This window comes from Chrysemys picta, chromosome 2 (genome assembly GCF_011386835.1).
Source record: "Chrysemys picta bellii isolate R12L10 chromosome 2, ASM1138683v2, whole genome shotgun sequence".
Taxonomy (NCBI): domain Eukaryota; kingdom Metazoa; phylum Chordata; order Testudines; family Emydidae; genus Chrysemys; species Chrysemys picta.
Genome location: NC_088792.1, coordinates 251,005,195 through 251,021,347, shown reverse-complemented (window position 1 = coordinate 251,021,347; position 16,153 = coordinate 251,005,195).

The window sequence follows — 16,153 nt, the reverse complement described above, 5'->3', positions numbered from 1 at the left end:
CTTTCTGCCTCAGTTTCCTCATTTATAAAATGGGGATAAATACTTAGATTCCTAGAAGGGAAATTCATCTTACAGAACTTCTTCTTCATTCTTCCAGTAAGAGTAGCCAGAAACCCATGGCTTCCCCTTCATCTGCATGGATATCTGGGGCTTCAGCTGAAGGCAAGGCCATGCACACGGAGGCTCTATGCCAAGTACTTATAGTTCCCTGTGGCTCCTTGACAATACATCACTGCAGAAACCATTATCCTCGGGGCTTGCCTGACTGCTGTGGCCCTAGAACCTTCATCTGCAGTAACTTGTGAAGGTTTGTCTTGCTGACTTTTAAGGGTGAGATTTTGGTGGAGAGTGGCCAATACCCCAGCTTTCTTCCCCTTCAAAGGGACAGGAGACCTGAAGAGACCAGAGGAAGGGTTTCCATGCAGTTGAGGGCTAAGCATTACAGCTGGTTGGGAAATAGTTTTCCTGGCGGATGACAATGTAAGATTTAAAAGAAATAAATAAATTCCCAGCCTGAATCAGGACAAAAAGTTGAAATCTCAATTTTTTTGCAATCTGAAAATAAAAAGATTTGATTGATCCAAATTAAACACTTGGTTTTGAGAATTTCAAAATGTTTCCATTTTGATTTTTACCTTTATACTTTTTTTTATATTAGCCATTACATTTGGAAGCAAAAAATTTGTTTTGAACCAAAGAAATGGAATGTTTTGTTTAGAAAATGTCAATGTCACATTTCAACAATTTCCAAAAAAATTTCAAGTGAGAAATTTCTCAAAAATTGACTATTTCCTATGGAAAAAAATTGGTTTTAGCACACTGGCATTTTCTAATTGGGGGGGGGGGGGAAGGTTAGGTAAAAAAAATTCCCAACCATCTCTCTTAAGCATGTTATATAGCTGACATGTCCCATTCTGTGTCCTTCCTTGCCCAGAGCTGAAAACCAGTTTTCCCACCCTCCCACCACCGTAAAACACTTCTATCCAATGTGTTCAGACTACTATGTGCAGTGACAGTGTTATGATTCTGGAGAAATTTAGATAGAAGATTCTTTGGAGCTCTCCTGGATTTAACTGAGTTATTGTACCCATAACGGGGTTAGGGATCTTGTTGCTGTCACCAGTTGCCTGCTGGAGAAAGGTGTAGCCCAGCAGTTTGTGGGCATCATTTAGAAACATTATCCAGGGGACACTTGTCCAAATTAATTAGGGAGCTGGAGGCCGCAAGACCCTTAGGATTGTGTGTGCTCTCTGATCTGTTTACTAATTAATCTTCACAACTCTTTGGTAAGGCAGGCAGGCAAATTATTATTTGTCTCCATTTTGTACATGTGGATAACAAGGCAGCGGTCAAGAGGTTTAACTAAAACCATGGGCAGCTGGCAGGAAGTTGTGATGGTTCTAGTGGCATCTACGGCAGGCCAGGTGGAACCAATTTGGTCTGTCTCCACCCAAATGGACTATCAAGGATGTTTCGAAGCAATCAAAGTAACAAGCATTAGGAGATTTGCTTGTGTCAGTTTACATTTTCAAGGCTACCTTTGAAAGGGAGAAGGGTGGAAATATACAGCCTGATTTGTACAGGTGCTGAGGTCAATTGCTGCTTCAGGCACTCAGCACCTCTGACATTCTGGCCTTTTTTATATTTAAATGAAAGAGGAGAGTAGCTTTCACGTTACTAGTTTCTGAAAATCAGTGAACAGAGTCCAAAGGCTGGCTCTACTTCCCTCCCCCCCCAAATTGTGTCATGAGTATTAATTAAATCAAAGGAGGCTGCCAGAGGGAAGCCAACAGGGAACAAAACAATGGCACCTCTAAAGAGAATCCCAAGATTCCTTGAGGAAACAAAGGGGAAGCTATTAATTGGGGAATGCCCCACCCCATACACCTGGCTCCAACTAGACTAGAAGTTTGTTCTCCCCCAGGATGAAAGGGGATACTAAAACCTTAGACTCTGGCAGAGGGGAGAAGGGTGTGTGTGGGCACCAGTGACTAGAGAGGTCCCTGATGGACACAGAGGATGCTGCAGGGACTGATTGATGCTCCCAGCCTAGGAGAAGGAATGCCTGGGCTCAGTGGAACTCACGAAAGCTGTCCAGGAAAGTGTAGGTAAGAGCCAGGCATGATAGGCCTTTATAGTTTTAATCCTCGTCTCAGATTGTTACGTACCTTTGGATAAAAGAATAAATAATGCTTGGTTTTGAAGAAGCTGTTTGACTCACTTTAATCAGTCATTGCCATAAGTTCCCAGGATAGAAAGGCTTACACATGCCAAACACAGCTGGGCCTATCAGGCTAACATGGGTAGGAAACAGAGGCTGGAGCCCCAGAGCTCCAGTCCCACAGTGGTCGAACTGCAGGGTTCTGCCATTGAGAGATGTGCAGGAAGCCAGGCCTGAGGGGTGCACTCAAGAGGGACTAAAAGGGGTCTAAAGCACAGCTTGCTCTGTAACAGTGACACATTGGAAGACCAAGTACACTACATACATTAGATGTTAAGGGTCAGAAGCCTTTCAGAAGTGGTGTGCCGAGTCTTCATTTATTCACTCTAATTTAAGGTTTCGTGTGCCAGTAATACATTTTAATGTTTTTAGAAGGTCTCTTTCTATAAGTCTATAATATATAACTAAACTATTGTTGTATGTAAAGTAAATAAGGTTTTTAAAATGTTTAAGAAGTTTCATTTAAAATTAAATTAAAATGCAGAGCCCCCCGGACCAGTGGCCAGGACCCGGGCAGTGTGAGTACCACTGAAAATCAGCTCACGTGCCACCTTTGGCACGCGTGCCATAGGTTGCCTACCCCTTTGTTAAGTCTTATTATTTCTAACTGTTACCTGGCTCAATAGTGCAGTTTGAGAGGGGATTTTACTGGGATTCTCTCAATTCCTCCTCAATTTTACTTCCTCCAGCCCCCTTAAAGAAGTCCCATTGTAGTGATCCTTGCTTTGAAAGAAGGTGGCTAATCCAGCTCCTAGCAATGCCATTCATTCTGCTCCTTCATTCAACCAAAGGGGGGTCATTGGTGAGTGAAAGGGAAGATGTTCCCCTCCCCTAGGAAGAGATCATGTTACCTCCACCATTTCTCAACTTCCAAAGGAAAGAATGCCTCCCCCACAGTGTATGGCTGGGCTCTGGCCATGCTGTAATTTATAAGGAAATGGTGTTCTGGTGAATATAAAGGGCGTAGGCATTTCAGATACCTTGGGAGTTATGTGGGCGTTTGAGAGGGAGTATGCAGCCTACACAAACAGGCCAAGGAACAATCAGAGAGAGAGCGTGTAGCACTGGAAAAACTGAGCAATGGGTGAGTATTCTCTTTAGATAAGTGAGTAAGCAACAAAAGAAAACAAATATAAACTTGTTATACTGCTTAAAGCTGACCCTCACTACCTTCCATTTATGTGATAATCCAAGGCCCAACTCAGATACCCATCCTGCCTTCATCGTATCAGCATCAGCAGATCACAGCCCCAGCATCTATGCACATACATACACACGTTCTGGGGAGGGACCACGTGTTTTATACACTGTGCAGTGCCTAGCATGCTTTGGGTGCTATTGTAACAGTTACAAGAAATCAGTGAACATTATGTTCTGTTTTGCATATAAACACTTGAATAATGACTCCATACCTAACATGCCACTTTTAGTTATGCATAAAATTATAACTTGATTTTTAATGATGGAAATAAATAAAGTCAGAGTGCTTCCACTGACAACACACACAATTTTGCCTATTAACATTGCCATTAAGAAGTTTCATTATTTTGAATTAGCGAGCACCTTGTACTGCATTCTGCTGTTGCAGTAATGACAAAAGTAGCAATGGTACCAAGCATGTTTCTATTTTCTGTTTAATTTGCTTAAATTATTAGTGTGATAAAGTCTATACTATTACCAGCCTGAGAGAGTAAGCTTTGACAAGATAATACACTGACATTATTAAAGTGTGGTTCTATTCTAAGAAGTAACCATGTAGAAATGGCACCTTCTGTCTCAGCAGATCCATTCTGTGTGGGTGAAATTCACTCTTGTGACTTAAGGGGTGCATATAGGGTTGTGCTAATCTTCTGCAGAGGGGTGAATTTTTCCCTGTGTGTATTCAATGTCTTATTTGTTTACCCTAGCAGAAGAGTAAGTTTATTCCTGACAGCCCTGAAGAATCAAATATGTCCTGGAAGATTTAACTAGATTCTATTCTGATTCTTGCATTATCAACAGAATTCTTAACTTAATTCCACTTGCAATCCCACTGTCTTCAAAACTATGCCCTCAGTTACATCTGTGAAAGACCACTGAAGGTACCAAGGCCACACAGGTGTAAGTGAGGGAAGTCAATGGGGTTGCAGAGGTTTAACTGAAGATGGCTTTTGGTCTGCAGAATTGTTATTACTGCTAATGAGTCAGAAAGAACTTGTTGAGATCCCAATTTGGGCTTGCAAGGCTGGCAGTTAAGAAAACCCATCTTTTTACTTGTAAACTGAGCACATTTGATGTGGAAGTCATTGAGACACTATAAACCTTTCTTAAAGTGTCACTTTGCTCAAGGCGTTCTTGTTTCCAGTGGACGCATACACATATTGTATACCTCTCTCATGCACATCAGTGCAGTGTCTCAGCTAGTCCAATTCTAGAAAAGCAATATGGTCTAATGATCCCAATTGGGGAATAGAAGCCAATAATTCCCAAGTTCTAACGCTGGCTCCACCCCTGACTGTCTGTGTCCTAAATTCTTTGTGTCTCAGGTTCTGGAGTTGATTATTAATTCTCTGTGATGTGCTGACAGTGTGCTTGGTACTGTACAAGACTCAGATAAAGACAGGGTCCTTATTCAAGTTAACAGAAAGGCCCCATTCTGCAAATGCTTGTTGCCATGGTACCACAACATCATTGTGAGAGAGAGGCAGGGTTCCAATGAAGCTATATTCACAGTAGTAATTGTTTACAAAGTTGGGCTGTTCGAGAGTGATTCTGATTTCAGTTACACCAGTGTAAATCAGTTGAAGTCAGTGGAGTTTCATTTATGTAAAAGGAGCATTTAATCAAGACTAAATAATTACTTAGCTCACACTACCATATAGGAAGACTTAATTAATGTTTTGTACAGCACTTTGAAGATGTAATGTGCAAAGTATTCTTATTAGAACATCTCGCAAACCCCACAATATATTTATCACGGACACTTTAATAAAGCAATTTTTAGTGTTTTTTCCCTATTATACCTAATCTGCTTCCTTGTCCCTCACCACAGCATGCTTGCCATGTACACATGTCAAATTGTATTTAAAACTGAGCTTTTTGTGACTAATATCTGCATTTGCCTATAGGAAATCACTAGCTTATAATGGCTGGTTGAGGGCCACTGGGGATTGTCCATATTTATTAATGTACAGCTTTGAAAAATTAAAGTAATTCAGAACTATTGAGCTATGCACGTACCTAGACTAGGTATGTACATTTCTTATTACTGAGAATATGTCTACACTTAAATAGCTACACAGCACAGCTGTAGTGCTTCAGCGTAGACACTACCTGTGCCAATGGGAGCGGTTCTTCTCTCAGCATAGGCAATCCACCTCCCTGAGAGGCAGCAGCTAGGCTGACAGAAGATTACTTTTGTCAACCTAGTGCTGTTTACTCCTAGGGGTTAGGTGGCCGTAGCTATTTCTCTTGTGGGTGTGGATTTTTCACACCCCAGAGACATGAAGCTATGCCAATGTAGGTTCCCAGTGGAGACCAGCCCTGAGTGTTCTCTGTCCTTCCTCCCTCTACTTGTTTGCTCTTTCTACATACAGAAGTTTCATGAGTTTAACTGAATAGGTACAACCCTCCTAGCGTGGATGCTCTGAAAGTGGTTTGGGTGGACTGATTTAACTAAATCAATTTAAAAATCACACCTTGAGTTAAACTGGTGCAACAGTGTGTAGAGGCCCTATGCTTGCTTGTTGCATCTTGTCTTAAATTAGACTCTAAGCACTTCAGGGAAGGGACAAGATCTACCTAGCACAATTGGGCCCCAATCCAGGCTGGCGTCATGGGGCACTTCTGAAATATCACAAAAAGCTGATATTAATCCTCCTGTTTGTTGGCCACCTACACCTCTGAAGCAATTCTATGGGCTTGTTGATACTGGAAGATTATACCATGCCGGAACAGCACCCTCAGGAGTCATGGCAACAATCACAGTGTAATTTCCTAGTATAAACAACCCCTGTGACACAGCAATTGGGACACACCGTGTCAACAGCCTGGGCTTGAGTCTGCTCTCATGCTAGTTTTATAGCATGTAACTCAACTGAATGCAATGGAATGATACTGGTGTAACTGGAGGCCGAGTCAAGCCCCACAGCTCAATGTCATTCTGTTTCACTACTGGAGTGAGCACTTGCTGTTTGGTTTTGTTTACTGAACTATTCACTACAGCTTTCCTCCCAGGTGTTTCTTTTTAAATTAATTTTCAGGGAACTAGATGGTAATTTTCTTCAGCTTTGAAAAAACAAAAGCTCCTCTCCACTCGCAACAACATTGGCAGCCATGAACAAAGATCAGAATGGGAAAATGTTGAATAACAGGTTGTGTTTGTTCTGCACTGGGATCAAATGGGCAGCCAATGCTTTTAGCCAAGCTTAAAAAAGGCAAAATACCAGGCAGACTGCTATGCTCAACTGTTTAAAATTCAGCCACTCTGAGAAGCAACAATCATCTGCTCCACACCATCTGGCAGCCGTGAAGAAAAATAAAATAGCATATACAAGTACTGATCATTTACAATTTAAGTGGAATCCTATGGTTTAACATGCATAACGGGAAGTAATGTAATAAAAGGACTATTGATCTGTATCCTAGATTAAGTTAATTATTTCTAATGTATATCCAGGGGTACTGGCCCTGCTCATTTTCCCCAATCATCTTGTGTACGAACTCCATAGCTAGTCTGCAGCATGTTGGTGTAGGGCTGTCCTCATGAGAATTCTCACTCCAGATTCAAATGGGTCTAAGAAGTAACACATTCGTTTCATAATTTAAAAGGTGAATGCTAAAGATTTTGGATGAAGATATAAATAACTAAGCGGCAAAAAGCTGTTAAAGAATATGATTCATGCGCCAACGCACGTAAGCAAGTGCTTAACTTTTTGAGCATGTGAGTAGTTCCATTGAAGTCAATGGTTCCATCTAGTCTTAAGTGATTACTACATATATGCTTAAAGTTAAGTGTGTGCTTATGTGCTTTGATATGTTGAGGACCCTGTAGATGTTTAAAATGTGAGACAGAAACAAATATTTCTCAAAAAATATGATGATTTTTTTGCTTACTTATTTATCCAAGATGCCTAAGTTACATTCTTCAGTAATCTCTCTTGTGAGAGGACAAAGTCTGAGAATACTGAAGGTGAGAAAAATCAAGAAAATGTTAAAATATGAAAGGGTCATGAAGCAGGCACAACCATAGAAATTTGTGTTGGGAGGGCAGGAGAAACTGTTAGGCCATCTAACCCAATAATCTGCCAGTGCAGCATTGTTTAGGTCTGTATTCAGGATTTTCCAGCACCCATCATTGTAAATAATCTAAACCCTACATCAGAGTGATGAAACTTCTACCATTTTCTTTAGACTATTCCATACTCTTCTATAGCTCACTGTCAGATCCCCTCTCCTTTTTTTCCAAACAAAATTCTCCTTTTCTTGTTTTCAATCCACTTTTTCTACTATACCTACTTGTACTACTCTAAATAATTCATCTCCATCCAGACTGTTTACTATCAAATATTTGCAGATTATCGGGTGCCCCTCTTAGATGTTCCTACTAAATCCATTTTTCACCTCTGCCATTTGTCTCACTGTAAGTGCCCTTAAAAACAAACACTAGAGCTTTTTGGATTCCTCTTCCCCCCCTCCCCCTCCTCCCATGGAAAATGTCAACAAAAATGGGGAGGAAATTGTTGAAATAGTCCTTGGAGTATTTCAACTTTTTGGTGAAAAATTGAAAACCAAAAAAATATCACTTGAAAACTGAATATTTTTAGCTGAAAACTGTGGTGCATCATGGAAGCTGTAGTTCATGCCCCCATTATACTCTATGGGCTTGCCTCCTGGCCAGAATGCATCTCCCATTATGCACCATGGTCTCCGTTCTTGATAAGCTACTGGAGTGCATCATGAGTGATTGTAGTCAAGCTGGAGGCTCCAGCCCATAGAAACTGGGGCCTGTGCCTCTGTGTTGACATATTAGTTGTATTTTTCTTTTTTGCTGTTTTTTTTATTATTATTTTTTATTAAAAGTCAAAGTTTTCTGTGGGAAGCAGATACTTTTAGCAAAATATATCATTTAATCAAAAGCTCAAATTTCTGCCAAAGTCCAGTTTTGAAAGAAATTTTTTCACCAGTCTTAATCACCATATTTAGCAATGGATACCTTTTAAACAGTGCTCTGAGTCCAAAAGGGGTAGTAGTATAGATTCTACAAGATACAGCTAACCAGTTATGATTTCATCCCAGCTGAGCTTGTGACTACCGAGCCCTTTATATTGTTTTAAGGCAACCCTCTTGGCAAAACTGAACAAAAACTTTTAAAATCAAATCAAAGTCTTGACAAGACTTGGGGCAAGATTTTCAAAAGCAACTAGTGATTTTGGATTCCTTTGGTTTCTGGGATGCCAGCTGGAGACACCTTGAAGGGGCCCAGTTTTGAGAGCCAGTGCTTTCTCAAAGTCACGCCCCTTTACAGTGTTTCCAGGTGGGCTCCCAAAAATGGAGGCACCCAAAATCACTAGTCACTTTTGAAAATCTTGGCCTGTCACTACTGCCCCAAAGGGTGGCCAAGACTAAGCAGCATGAAAGTGATGACAACAGTGCAGTTTATAGATGCTTGATTCTTAATGCATCCATACAGATACTTTTGACCTTTTTTTAAAGCACTCCATTCAATTACTGGATAGCTTTTCTGTGGTTAATATCATATACAATTTTATCAAGCAGAATCTTCTCAAGAACCACCTCAAAGATAGTTTCCTTCTTCACAAACGTAACCTTATGTCTTGTGGTTCAATAGTACTAGCACGTACTGGAAAACAACTATTTATTACAAGACGCAATACTGTATACAGAGAGCCCAAAACAGACAAAACAAAATCACTGGGTAATGCTCACTCACTGTACTGCTACTCTCTTGACTGACAATTGCACACAGAAATGAAACACACATCCAGAAGTTGCTGCAGGTCTCAAAATGAAAATTACTTGTGGCAGGGATAGTCTTTTTGTTCTGTGTTTGTACAGTGCCTAGCACAATAGGATCTGGTCAATGACAGGGACTCCTACATCCTACCGAAATGCGAACAGAACAACAGAAACAAAACTATACCCTTCACTGTGAAAAATGCTGACATCAATGTGATCTGTATTCAGATATTGAATGTAACATTGAGTTACAGTTAATGAAAGCAATTTGGCATAGATGGCTTGATCCTTGAACCACACTGCTCAAGTCATTAGTATCTCCAGGCATGGAACACTTGCAGGAGCAGTTCTGGTAGCTGCAAATCCTTGAAATTTTCTTCCAAGTATGCATAGAAGGGACATATGTAAACAATAAAAACGGTAACAAAATGGCCTTTTAAACACAAATAGAAGTTCAGACTCAAGATGTACAAGCAACCCACAGAAACTAATAGGGCTGGTTGAAAGTTTTCCCTAGAAACTTTTTCTATAGCAAATTTGGATTGGGTTTTTACTAACCGAAAATTTTCACAAAAGATGTCTGCTCTCCTGAAAAAAATTTTTATTCCCCCCCCGTCAGAAAATTGGGGGGGGGGGGGGGGAATAAGAAAACACCACCCACCCACAACCAGGTTTCCAACCAGTTCTAGAAAACATCAATAAAATTGCTAACAATGAGGAAATGATGATAAGGAACTGTATTGCTGAGGGGTCTGGAAATGGAATAGGAACCCCTTTTGACCACTAGGGCACAGTTCAGATATAGTCATGGTCATTAGTACTCAAAAGTCATTACCATCTGAACGGTGCCATGATTTACACACTTCTGACTTATGGTGCTGGTTATCCCTAGGATTCAAAGCACTTTACAGGGGTCAGTAATTACTATTGTCTCCATTTTACAGATGGGGAAACTGTGGCAAGGAAATGTTAAAGCCCAAATTTTGAGACATTGCTTCTGGTGTTGGGCACCTCAACTTTTTGGGTGCCCAACTTTAGACACCTAGGGCCTTATTTCCAGAAGTGCTGAGGTGAATGGGAGCTGTAGGTACACAGCTCTTTCAAAAAACAAACAAAACCTACTAAGTAACATTATTTAGTACATGATTTTATGTGTCTACCTTCAGGTATCCAAGTCTGACGATTTTGACCTAGTTGATGAGGCTATGTGTGAAAATTTGGGCCTAAGTGACACTTGCCCAAGGTCACAAAGTGAGTTAATGGCAGAGTCAGAAATAGAACCTTGATGCTGTGACTGTCAATCTGGTGCTCTATTCAGTGCACCAGGCTCCCTATGGGAAATGAGCTGATGGTGTCAGTCCAGTCTTAGTGGACAGGTGTCCATAACTAAAGCCCTGATCACAACTGGTAATCTCAGCAGAAAGGCAAAGGACCTGAATTACTATTCAGGCTATAGATGATGATGACCATTTACATGGTGATATGGGGAAGTTTGCACTGTTGGTGCTGTTCCTGACTATTCTGTGTACAGAGGACTTTGGTTTCCTAGGCTATCCATTCAACCCTTTTCAAACTGACTTGGAGGAGATGTGGCCCTGTGGCAGCCTGCCCATAGCGAAACCATCCATGCCTTGATCTTGGCATCCATCTTTTAATGGTTAAACAATAAACAACTCAGAATTTGGCTAGGTAACTGATTCTTCCAGCGTTTTAAGCAAAGTTCCTACCCTAGGGGTTCTGGGTTAGTACTGGGGAGCTCTGCTCCTGTCCCCGCCTCACCTAGCACTTCCCCCAGATGGAGCAGGCAAGCATTCTTAACTGGTCTATTGGATCCAATTGGTCAGTGTCTTCTTCTGGCCCTCTAGGTTCTTGGAGGACTAGCTGGGGGACATCAAAGTGCCAATACCTCCAGCAGGGAGCAGAGAAGGTTTGATAGATCCCATCCATCCCAGGCCCTAAGAAAGGCTGGATAACGCTTATATTGAATATAAAATGTAAATCAAATCTGTATAAACCTGTATACCCAAGAATACAATTTCTCACAATGAACAAAATTTTCCCTAAACAAAAGAAAAGAAAACACAAATTGTCAGAGGCCCCAGATTCCTATTGCCACTCACTTTCTATCTATATCTCTAGCACTTTGCAGCCAATCACCATGCTGTCTTTCATATCTTTTAGACACATACCTTCTGAACTAGCAGACTACTGAAGGCAATACTGATCCTTCCATGCTCCAAACTGTGCCTACTTTATACAACAGAAAATGTTGCACTAGATTTATATAGAGGCATAGTAGGTTTCTCCATGTGGCTCTGCTAATAGTTCACAAAAGAATCACAATCAACTGGCAAATGGATTCTTCCTTCCTCACCCCCACACACATCTGGGGTTGGATTACAGACCTTTTTTAAAAAAAAAAAATCATTCTTGTAAGAGTAAATTACTGCACTAAAGAAAACCTTGCAGACTTGGAATTTGGGTGGAATCCATTTATTCCATATGTGCAAAAACTGGACATGGAACTGGATGAACCACAACAACCAAACTGAGACCTCTCCATGTGTTATACCCATAAGCCACTCTTGACTGAAATCCTGTAAATGTTTTCCTTATATAATAAGCTGCCTTGTCTGGTACAGTTCGATTTCAATTTATATTTCTTTTTTCCCCTTCATGTTCAAACCTATCATAAAAAGGTCTGTAAGCTCTGTATATCACACAGCCTTTTAATATATATATTTTCAAATGAAAGATCAATTCCTCATGTCTAAGCATGAGGAAAAAAGGGACACTGCCATATAATATGAACTTAAAAAAAAAAAACCAAAAAACCTTTGCACCTACAAATTGTTATAATATGGTGAAAAAAATAAGTACAATGAGGAATATTCTGCAGATTCTAAATATACAACCAAGAAAAGATCTGCCATCCCCAAAGGTAGGTGAATCCCTGTAGGATTTATTTTGTATATGGATTGTCTTTACTAATTTTATTTTTTAACAAAACTATTTGGGTCTTCAAAAAGCCAAGTCATAAAGAATATACTCATCCAGTATATCTTAAGTGAGGCTTTTAAAACACATTCTGTTTCAGAGCAAAAAACAAAAACCCTAGTCCCCCTCCAAAACCAGCCCCGCTTCCCCCCCCCCGCAGAAAAAAAACAATCACACCTGCAGAGTCTCAGAATTTTGTCTGCTTAAATCTAATAAAATATATTATCCATCACAAAGCTAGAAATCCACAAGTCCCCATGAAGTGATTCAGGGATCACAATTTGCTATTTCAGGAAACATCTGTGTCAACGTGTCTTGAATAGGATGTTCGCTGTGAAAGTCATAAATAATTATTTCCCTGGTTTATTATTAATTATATCCAGACAGTGTATTCAGCACTCAAAAGAGCTGTACAAATATAAAATTTGTTGTTCCTTTTTATAAAAATTTGGTTCAATCACAAGGATGAAAGGAGCATTTTCAAAACAGTGTAGTGAATGTTTTTGTACTTTGTCTTAGCTATACTTATGACAGGGAAGTATATTTATAAACTACACATTTTCCAAGGAAAAAAATCTATTGAAATCTCAATTCAAATGTAAACAAAATACAAAACTCTGCTAATATTTTATTATGCTGAAGATATTGTTCCACAAAGCCTTAAATACCATATCTGGTAATTCTGCACACACACACAAGCATAATTATATTAATTCACCATTTATTGCATTTATTTGCAACACACACACACACATTTGATATTCATGTTAATACTTTGTTTTCTGGAGAGAAGAAACCAGAGTAGATTCTCAAGCCAGTCATATTGGAGGTTGCCTCTGGTTATTTTTATATTTCTTATACCAGGGATTTTATGGATTTATCAAAATACCACAATTTTTATTTTTTAAGTCACAAATTTTCAAGAAGCCCCAAACCAGATTGGACCCTCTCATACAGTTTCAGTTCATTGACACCATATGTAAGCATTGCCAAAGCTATAAATACGTCACGTGTCTGCCTCAAAGGCGGGCTTCACTGTGGTTTTTGAGTACGGATTTTATAATATGCGAGACTGTTTCTCCAGTTTCCTTCCTTTGAAGTCAGGGGGACTATTCACTTGAGTAAGGTTACAAAGGATCTTAGATAGTCCCTCTCCCCCCACCCATGCCCCAGCTAAAACCAGTTTAGTGAGCCACCTGATGATTCCCATTATGTAGAGGAATCCTTAGGTGGTGCAAGGCTCTACTCAAGCCATTAGCACTGGGCAAAGGCAAGGCATCCCTATACCCCTGTGAACCAAAGTTACTAGGACAGCCTCTTCAGACCAGAGTTAGCTGGTGTAAAATAGAGCAGCCCTCAGGTTGCTCTAATTTGTATCAGGGACCAGATCAGGGGAAAACAAACAGCACTTTTGCCCTCAGTCCAAGCGCAAAGAGCACTACTTGGCTGTCACTGAGGATCTAGCCATCTCTTATGAACTCACTCATTAGACTTTTACTCTCTAATAGGCTAGTGTTGTCTTACTTATTTGTACGTGTACAGACCGACAATGGCAGATTTAGGTCAGAATTTTTGGTGGGTCGCTGTAACTTGCCTCAGCAATACATGTGCATGTTAATTAATGGCATTTTCGAAAGGGCTCCACAGTGCTCTGTAGCAGCTGACAAACTATTCCCAAGTCTTGTTGCTGCTTTGGAGCCCTCTACTATGCACAGGTGCTGTTTTCAGTCAGGGGGAGCAGAGCAGCTGCCCCCTGCACAGATCCTTGTACTCGATGAAATAATCCATTCCATCAACAGCTGTGAACGGCTTAAAACTTTGCAAGGAAGATGGTTTTATTTTCTCACTTTGTTTGGCCCCCAGGGTGTGTATGTGTACTGTTCCCAAAAATACACGGGGGCAAGTCTTGCAACTCACTGTCCACACCCAGGGAGGACCCCCAGATACAGCAGAACTGCTACGATCCAGGAGATAAGACAGCTGCATAGGAAATCTGCACCTCTGCCTGCTATGGATCTGTGTTCCATAAAGGCTTCTTCTTCCCAAGTGCATAGGTGTGTTTGGAGATAAGGTCTGGTCAGAGCATCGCTGATCTCTATAGATGAATGAAACAGCCCCGGCGATAATGCAGTCTGAGGCTGCAGTAGTAGCTGTGGAGTGGCCTGGAGGGATGATTCCTTCCACCCTAGTCCCTATGGATCTCCTTAGCATCCACCCAGTTACTGGGCAAAGTATTTGGCTCTTCGGAAGAGCAGTGATTTCCCCCCCCCCCCCGCCACCCCTCCAAACATTCTACTGGAATGCTTCTACTGAAGTCAGTGCCAAACTCTAAATTACCTCAGTGGGAGCAGGACCAGATCCCAGCATCTCTGTATTTCAGCTACAGGGCCGGCTCTGGCTTTTTTGCCGCCCAAGGCAAAAAGCCTCCCGCCGCCCCCGCCCCCCCGAGCGCGACAGGGGAGGGCGCCGAGCCCAGCCGCGGGCCGCTCTCCCCAACCGGCCGGAGGGCGGCGAGCCCGCTGCGGCTCCACTGGCGGCCAGAGCACCGGGGGGAGGGCGGCGAGCCCGGCCGGGGCTCCGCTCTCCCCGGCCGCCATTGCGCCGGGGGGAGGGCGGCGAGCCCGGACGGGGCTTCGCTCTCCCCGGCGGCCAGAGCCAGAGCGCCGCACCGCCCCCCTCCAGGTGCCGCCCCAAGCACAAGCTTGGTGGACTGGTGCCTGGAGCCGGCCCTGTTCAGCTACACCTGCTGTAGCCCTATTTTACAGTAGGTGCAATGTGAACATACTCCACTCCAAACTGCTATGGGACCTGGAGTAAAGAGCAAACAGTTGAGGAGCCATCTAATTTCTGCAAATAACAAATTGGAGAGAGTCCAGAAGACAGCAACAAAAATGATAAAACTTTTAGAAAATGTGACCTATGAGGAAAGGTTAAAAAAACTGGGCACGTTTAGTCTTGAGAAAAGAAGACTCAGGGGCAACCTGATAAGTCTTCAACTACATTAAGCACTTTTATAAAGAGGATGGTGACTGATTGTTGTCCATGTCCACTGTCGGTGGGACAATAAGTAATGGCTTAATCTAAAGCAAGGGAGATTTAGGTTAGATACTAGGAAAAACTTCCTAACAGGGTAGTTTAGCTCTGGCCTAGGCTTCCAAGGGAGGTTGTGGAATCCCCATCAGTAGAGGTTTTTAACTGTCTAAAATGGGCTATCTTGATTATCACTACAAACGTTTTATTTTTTTTTCTCCTGCTGATAATAGCTCATCTTACTTAATTAGCCTCTTACAGTTGGTATGGCTATTTCCACTTTTTCATGTTCTTTGTATGTATATATATTTTCTTACTGCATGTTCCATTCTATGCATCTGATGAAGTGGGCTGTAGCCCATGAAAGCTTATGCTCAAATAAATTTGTTAGTCTCTAAGGTGCCACAAGTATTCCTGTTCATTTTTTTAAAAGAGGGTGGACAAACCCCTGTCAGGGATGGTCTAGGTTTACTTGGTCCTGTCATAGCACTTGAGGCTGGACTTGCATGGACCTCGAAGTCATCCAGCCCTACATTTCTATGATTCTATGAATTTTGGAAAAGGATTCTTGGTCTGAAGATCATTTCGCAAGCAGTTTGTTGCAAGTATTCAGTAACTGAAGTTTGAGTTCTGTTAGTTTTAACTTGACAGAGAGGTCGCATAGTATGTCTCTTTTCCCTGGGTGGATGAATCTAACTCTTAGAATCAAGTTTTTAGCACAAATACTCCCATTTACAAATTAAAAATTCACTCTCCAAATGTATTATTTGCTTAGCATTCTCTCGTTCCATGCATAGTTCCTGCCAGTAAGTGTATTCTCTAGAATAGCTGCATAAAGTGACCAGCAAATGAGGGCAGACACAAAGAGAACTTGTTAAAAAAAATTGTATGGACAGTCATGGAAAATAATTGTATGGTATTTGCCCAGCTCTACCAGAACTTAACATG